We start from the raw sequence: 9,090 nt of genomic DNA, 5'->3' as shown, positions 1-9,090 counted from the left end.
TATCACTTTCCACTTTATTACTTTTTGAAGCTTGTGGCATTTGGGCCTAAGCGAGAGTAAATACATCATACATTATTGTGCCTGTAGTATTATGCACGGGTATATGTCATAGAGTCAACAGAACTTCAGTCAACAGTCATCAGTTCTACTACTATAGATCGACAGTTACTAGGTCAATACATGAAATAGGTCGGCATGCTCAGGGTCATTAGGTTCACATTCAAAAGGTTGACATATGTTTTTCATGTATTTTTGTGTCTATGTCAACTAAAGTAGACACGGACACTGTATGGCGTCTGCTCGCCATGTTTAGGGCTCGACACACTATTTTATACTCACTCTATGCCCACTTGGTTAGTAAAGTATGAGAAACCACCTTAAAAAAAATAAAATGAAAAACTCATGTCGAACTAATACATGTCAACCGATTTCATGTCGATCCTAATGCTTGTAGACCTAATGACCACATCCTCTAGATAATATATACACTATGCAGATGTACAGTATAGCTTTGTATACAGCAATAAAGAAAAAGTAGGCTTCTATGCAGTTTAAAGGAGTGATATTCCATAAGAACTTAAGGGGTGTACACACGGTGAGATTTTGGAAGGAGATTTTGACTAGATAGTCAAAATCTCTAGAAGGTTAGCCAAAACATCCCAATTTTTCTCCCACGGTCAATAATGTCTAGCATACATTGCTTAGCTAAAAGAGTGTAAACACGGGGAGATTTTGACTAATGGCCAATTTTGACTAACCAATGATAGTCTATGATCTAGTCAAAATTTCCTTGCCTGCACAGTCAATCTATACTAAGCAATTTCTACTAGACAATATTGACTAAGCAGGAGAAAAATAGGGAGATTTTGGCTAACCTTCTAGTCAAAATCTCCTATTAAAAGTTATCCGTGTGTACACCCCTATAGATAGACTGTGCAAGCAAGGCAATTTTGACTAGATCATAGACTATCATTACTTAGTCAAAATCCAGTGGCAAACGCAGGATTTTCAGAAGGGGGTTTCCAAAGGGGCGGAGCAAAGCACGGAGACACTTAGGTGACCCAGTATATGCCGGGTCAGTTAAAGTATTATAGATAGACCAAATGTATATAAATAATAATAATAATTATAAATATATATATATATATATATATATATACATACACACACACACACACATATATATATATATATATAACAGCAGTGTAGACCCCTGGGCATATAAATGTATTGGGGCCCCTACCGATCCTCTAGCGGTAGGGGTGGGGGAAGATGTCCCGCGGGTGGTAGGGGGTATTATATCAACTGCTCAGCATGTAGGGCCTGGATCAGTAATTTCCACTAATTACCCCTTTACTGCACAGATGGTGGGAGATGGGGTGAGAGAAGGGGTCATTGGGCTGAAAGAAGGGGCCCTGATACATAACTTCCAGGGTGGTAGAGGATGTTTAATACGCAGAGGAGGGGTGTATAGTGGAGTGGGCTTATTATTCATAACTTTCTGGTGGGAGGACAGCTTGCTTGAGTGCAGATATCTCCAGTTCCCGGAAATACATTTCTTAGATTTTAATGGAATTAAAAACTAGAGAATCCCACCTACCAAATGGTATTGGGGACTAGGGGATCAGAGTTCAGGAGGCAGAGCAATCTGCCAACGAGAATATAAAACTAAATACCAGTTGTGTGGAGCTGGAGCAGTAAACAGCTGCTAGAAGGCTGATATCTCTGGTTCTGGGAACAGTAGAGACAAGCAACTAGTGTCCATCAAAGGGGGAGAGTCCCAGCTTTTGGAATATACCCTCAGACAAACTTTAAGTCAGACAGAACCTGAAATATCTGACTGGGAAGAGCAATTAACAGGCTTGGATGGGGACCACTATTTTGAAGTCAGATATCTCTGGTTCCCAAGGGCCGATTTTTTAAATTCTTGTACCCTCAGCTTTCATCCTAGACTCCTGGGGGGTTTCTGGGTACTCAGAAACCCCCCCTGCGTGCGCTACTGAAATCTCCAGTGCATCTAGCCAAAATCTCTCTCAAAATTGCTTATTCAAAAGCCAATATCTCACTGTGTGTACGGGGCTTTAAACCAGACACAATGGGTGAGATTTAATAGGATGAGAGATTCAGAAAGTGAGAGATTTGGGAAGAAATCTCCAGCTTTTTTAAAGCGGCAATCATTAACACTGCAAAATCACACTGGTTTTGCAGTGTAAATGATTGCCGCTTTAAAAAAGCTGGAGATTTCTTCCCAAATCTCTCACTTTCTGAATCTCTCATCCTATTAAATCTCACCCAATGCCTCTTTATTAGGCATATTCTGGGGCAGCAGATTAAATCTCACCCAATGCCTCTTTATTAGGCATATTCTGGGGCAGCAGATAAGTAGGAGTCTGATAAAGATTTTGCACGTGGCTAAATTGTTAGTTACAGAGTGTAAATTACTAAACATTAACAATATTGTTGGGTAAAGGTTAATATTTGATTAAGGGTTGTTTTGGGGAACTGCACTAAGTATTAGGGATAAAGAATTTTTTGTTTAATTAATCACAGTAGGGATCTAACTGATTTTAATTGCAGAATTTATTTCGGTACTTGTTTCCTATCTGGGCGCCCACTAAGTTAATTGCGCACCATGCTATTCTCCGTAGAGAAATCGGATCGCATCGCATCGTACACATACACGATATTGAACGATGCGATGCGATGCGATGCGATGCGATCCGATTCGATTTCCCATAGGAAACAATGTTAAATGGCTCAATTTAGCCAAATTCTCATTGGAACAATAGTAAATGGGCCAAAAACACCCCTGAACATTGAAATGTCCCCCCAAAAGTAGTTGACGCCACCCCGCCATGAACGTGAACCCGAAGCGTGGCGCGCGCAGCGAGCCCGCGAGGGGCGGCGGTACGCGTCCTCCGACCTTTTCATGCCCTACTATCCACGTCGGCGTGGAGTGAGAATAGAATAGTGTGGCGAGCGCAGCGAGCCACCGAGCCCGAAGCGTGGCGAGCGCAGCGAGCCCCGCGAGGGGACGCGGATACCTTCACAGGTAAACGCGTCCCTTCGCGGGCTTCCCGGGTGTCCGCGTCGCCATGGACACCTGGGAAGCCCGCGAGGGGACGCGTATAACTGTGAAGGTATCCGCGTCCCCTCGCGGGGCTCGCTGCGCTCGCCACGCTTCGGGCTCGGTGGCTCGCTGCGCTCGCCACACTATTCTATTCTCACTCCACGCCCTAGTGGATAGTAGGGCATGAAAAGGTCGGAGGACGCGTACCGCTGCCCCTCGCGGGCTCGCTGCGCTCGCCACGCTTCGGGTTCACGTTGATGGCGGGGTGGCGTCAACTACTTTTGGGGAGACATTTCAATGTTCAGGGGTGTTTTTGGCCCATTTACTATTGTTCCTATGAGAATTTGGCTAAATTGAGCCATTTCACATTGTTTCCTATGGGAAATCGAATCGGATCGCATCGCATCGCATCGTTCAATATCGTGTATGTGTACGATGCGATGCGATCCGATTTCATTACGGTGCCGTACGTAGAAAACCTGGGCGCCCAGATAGGAAACAAGTACCTTTATTTCTTATATTATACACCACATACAGCCTTTGACCACAAGGTCCTTGGCCACAGTAGTGGTGTTCAGTGGTGCACCCCCGAGTTGGGCCAAGTCATTTTATCAACAAGAAAGAGAGAAGAAACTCGGGTGGGGTGCACTCTAGATCCCCTAACTACAGTTGTTCTGTTAATTTAAATTATAATTTTTTTGTACATTTTTTCTGCTGTGCACATTTTATTTTATTTATTATCAAAAATTATTTCTAATAAATATTAGTGATATTTAATTACTGATATTGCTGTGTAAAGAGTTGAATATTCAAATCCCAGCGATTTCTGTAAAGATAATTAACTCAAACACCGGTATCTCAACGGTGTGTGTCCACTTTTCATGAAAGAGTCGGTGTGGTAATGATTCACACTTATAATGACCATCATATCACCCTATCATATGCACCATAGGTTTTACCGGTGTTTCACTCACAGGAGTGATGGTAAGGTTTTAATCATGGGTCAACAGAAATTTCACACACCAAAACAAAATAAAGTATATACACATATTTTACATATATACAAAGTGGACACAGGCCGTCGGCATGTATCTCTATACTGTCCTTAATGGTTAGAATTCCTGTCTTACAAGATAAAGCATCACCTTGCAGTCTAAATAGCAACAAAGTTTAGCCATTCAAGACAGGAGAATTTTGTAACATATGTAATCATGCATCAATTGATCCCTCTCAGTTTGCAACTATGTATCCCCTATGTATGGGTTGCAGCCACTTCCCCACACTGAATACCCACAATGGGTTAGCAATATGCGGGGAAAAAGCAGAGAGAGGGAGCCCCTTTCAACAGCACAATATGTTCATTCCCACATACAGAATATCAAGCGTACTTAGCCATTTGTCTCACTATATTGCCTGCGCAAATAAAGAACTGAGTGTAGTCCCAAATTGACGGCACCTCCAATCTTACAGTGATAGATACAATCTGAGTGCACACACAAAACCAGGATGTACGCTATTAGTAACTGGAAAAAAGATGTTGTTTTTCAGCAGTAAATATAATTAGCTAGTACCTTAATTGTAACCCGTATCACCATGATAATTGCGGACTGGGTGTACACAAAAAGGCCAGTAGGCATGCTATTTATCACTGAAGGGAATGTAAATCACAGCAGTATATGTGGGTCTTTAGCTGTGGTAGAGACGGCATGCATATGGGAAACCAAGGACAGATTTAGATACTTATACAAATATATGGAGAGAGACGGACCGCTGCCCACTGGGTAGACAGGAGACTCTATTAAGAGTCTACCGTCCGCACCATGGGGGGTCCGATTACCGGGTCTGGACGTGGATACGGCATCTCCTCGTTGCCGCAGGTATTCTTCTTGGCTGAACGGAGACGGGGCAGCCGGTCACGTGAGCGCCCACGTGATCGGCAGGGATGGATTGACGTACGTTTCGCCAGGGCTTGTTCACACGGCAGCAACTACAGGCTGCCGCTTGCTGCTCTATATGGAGGAGTTCTACCAATCAAAGCTGGAGGCCAATTAAACTCAGGTGTTTGGACAGGTCGCTTCGTCCTATCTACTATGTATTAATTAACCCTAAATCCTGTAGCCTAATTCGCAGGGGCTAGTTTCAAATAGCCGCAGAATATTATTTTATATGGCTCTTTATTTGGTCTATTATGATTCCCTTATATAAATACATATGATATTAAGTACAACTCCATGCTTTTTTTCTTAAAGGGATACCCCCCCCCCATTATCTATTTGTATACTATTTTTTGTTTTTTATTTTTTTGTACATTTTTATAGTATTTTTATTTTATTTTATTTTCTTATTTTATAAAAACTCTTTATTGTGAATACGCATTTTTGCACAGGGATTAATGACTACCCTTGTTGCAATATATTAAAATCGTGCTCCTTGCAGAAAAAAGGAGAGAATACTAGTGTTTTGAGAGTTATATGAACCTAAGTAAGTTCTACTCATCGCGATTTGTGGTCCATGGAATGATGATATTTGTATTAGTCCCTTAATTCTGGGGCCATAACTTGACGATGATTTACGCTCTTAATATCCGAGTATATCACAGGAATTCCTAATAATAAATTTTGAATGATGTCATTAGTCTCATAATTCCAAATTTACATTACTGTATTTTATATTTACTTCTTAGCTTCTTTACAAAGCAATGGTGATTTAATAATTTGTATCTCAGGCATATAGCATCTCTCATTCATAGTTCCAGTGAATTGTGATGCACGAAAGTACTAGTGCTCATTATGGATAGTGAAAATTGATAATAAAGTGATAGATTGTGATGGGTCAAAAATGTCCAATGACAATTATTAATGTGCTAATGTGCTAATATTTGCGCAGGCAATATAGTGAGACAAATGGCTAAGTACGCTTGATATTCTGTATGTGGGAATGAACATATTGTGCTGTTGAAAGGGGCTCCCTCTCTCTGCTTTTTCCCCGCATATTGCTAACCCATTGTGGGTATTCAGTGTGGGGAAGTGGCTGCAACCCATACATAGGGGATACATAGTTGCAAACTGAGAGGGATCAATTGATGCATGATTACATATGTTACAAAATGCTCCTGTCTTGAATGGCTAAACTTTGTTGCTATTTAGACTGCAAGGTGATGCTTTATCTTGTAAGACAGGAATTCTAACCATTAAGGACAGTATAGAGATACATGCCGACGGCCTGTGTCCACTTTGTATATATGTAAAATATGTGTATATACTTTATTTTGTTTTGGTGTGTGAAATTTCTGTTGACCCATGATTAAAACCTTACCATCACTCCTGTGAGTGAAACACCGGTAAAACCTATGGTGCATATGATAGGGTGATATGATGGTCATTATAAGTGTGAATCATTACCACACCGACTCTTTCATGAAAAGTGGACACACACCGTTGAGATACCGGTGTTTGAGTTAATTATCTTTACAGAAATCGCTGGGGTTTGAATATTTAACTCTTTACACAGCAATATCAGTAATTAAATATCACTAATATTTCTTAGAAATAATTTTTGATAATAAATAAAATAAAATGTGCACAGCAGAAAAAATGTACAAAAAAATTATAATTTAAATTAACAGAACAACTGTAGTTAGGGGATCTAGAGTGCACCCCACCCGAGTTTCTTCTCTCTTTCTTGTTGATAAAATAAAGGTTAATATTTGTAGATTAAATCATCTGTTTTACTATTCACTAGCTACTTCACTGTTTTGTATATATTTATTTATGCTGGGCCTATAGTATTTCTAAATAATTGCTGCTCCTGCAAGGCTGACATCACGTACATTGTGGCCCAGTACCAATAGCCCCCTCATCTTCCAATTAGATACTTTGTAATAAATTATAATAGGTAGATATTGATGTTGCCTTATATAGCATAATTTTCAATTCTTAATAATGGATTGCACACCTGCACTTACCATTCCTAGGTTGTGGTACAGTAGCCTATGACCACATTGGTATTTTTTTTGTTTTTTTTTCATCCATATTAAGCTCACATACCTTAATACATAAATAAAGGAGTTTTGGTTCATAGATCGATCAAATTACCCTATTTCACAGCAAGTCTTACTTTATCACCCAAGGACTTGCAGGGAAATGGGATTCCTCGATAGTGAGTTGCAGGATTAAATACACTGATCAATCCATGAACCAAAACCCCATTATTTATGTATTTGCACATGCAAATCACCAAGAAAATGGCCGCTGCACCATTTTCCAAGTGATTTCTGTTTCAGCTTGGGAGGGATAAGAAACTGAACATGTGTGCAGAGTGTACGGTGTGGGGCCTCCTGTACCGCACATACTGCACTTATTATAGATACACCTATAATATAATGCAATCCTCTGAATTTGTATCCTTACCATGGAAGTAACCAATACAGAAGACTAATCACGGTTTATTCTTACCTTATAGTGGCAGACACCAGAAAACCTTGTATGACGGAGTGTGATACCCTACCCACAGGTATGTCCATTATTGGTTGATATTTGATGTATGGGATCATAATTTGTAGTAAAGGGCATTGAACAGTTGGGATTCCGATGTCAGACTAATGCCCATCGGAATCCTGACTGTCTGATGGACATACAACACCCTATCAAATGTATCAGAGATTGTGCCACTATAATTTGCTATTAGTTGTTATGGTCTTGATTTACCAGAGAAAAACCTGCCCCACACATTTTCAGTGAAATAAATTGACAAGGATCAGCCATCCATGATAATTTATTATTGTTACCAGTTATTTACTGTATATAGCAAACACATATTCCACAGCGCTTTACAGAGAATGTTTGAATATTCACAGGGGCAGTACGGATGGTGTAATGCAGGGGTGGGGAACCTTTTTTGTGCCAAGGGCCATTTGTATGGGGAAAATAGCCTTTGGGGGCCATATGTAAAAATTTCTCTTACAAATTGTCCTGCTGCAGCCGTCCCACGCTCCGGCAGCTGCCGCTGAATAGGACTGAGTCTCCAGCTGCTGTTGATTAAGAGGAATCTCGCAAGAACTACCCCTGTACTTGACTCCCGGCAAAGCTGCCAGGTGGGTGGGAGGGCCACTCAAAGCGGCTACGGGGGCCGCATACGGCCCCCGGGCCTGAGGTTCCCCACCCCTGGTGTAATGGTTAGCATTACCGTCTCACAGCACTGAGGTCATGGGTTCCATTCCCACCATTGCTCTAACTGTGCAGAGTTTGTATATTCTCCCCGTACTTACGTGGGTTTCCTCCTACATTCCAAAAATATACTGGTAGGTTAATTGGCTCTCAACAAAATTAACCCTAGAATGTCTGTTTGCGTGTGCATGTGGTAGGGAATATAGATTGTAAGCTCCACTGGGGCAGGGACTGATGTGAATGTTCAATATTCTCTGTAAAGCTCTGCGGAATATGTGTGCGCTGTATAAGAAACTGTTAATAAATAAATCAGTCCCTGCCCCCCAGTGGAGTTTACCATCTATATTTCCTACCACATGTACATGCACACATATTCATTCTAGGGTTCATGCTTCATTGAAAGCCAATTAACCTACCAGTATATGCAAAATATATATTTGTGGGGCAACTGTTGTGGAGCTGGGCAGAGCAAAATAAAGGCCCTACATGGCTATTAACACACACTTCTATCCCTTTATAATATACCTCTCACTTACAAAGACCTCCAGCTCTCACTCTACTGGCTGCCTCTATACTATGGTTATAGTATGGGCATAGTCCCATTTAAAGACCGTAAACTCTCGGTTTGTATGGTGCCCATACAACAGACAATCCTTATCATAAACTGGAGTCATGTTTCTCATTGTCTCTTGTTACTTCCACCACTGGGTTGAACTAGACCAGTGGTGTCAACCTCATGGCCCTCCAGCTGTTGTGGAACTACACGTTCCAGCATGCCCTGCCACAGTTTTAGCAATCCATTATATTAAATCTGTGGCAGGGCATGCTGGGACATGTAGTTCCACAACAGCTGGA

This window comes from Crinia signifera, chromosome 11, assembly GCF_055691185.1.
Source record: "Crinia signifera chromosome 11, ASM5569118v1, whole genome shotgun sequence".
In the NCBI taxonomy this organism is placed as follows: Eukaryota; Metazoa; Chordata; class Amphibia; order Anura; family Myobatrachidae; genus Crinia; species Crinia signifera.
Note: the sequence above shows the minus strand (reverse complement) of the source record.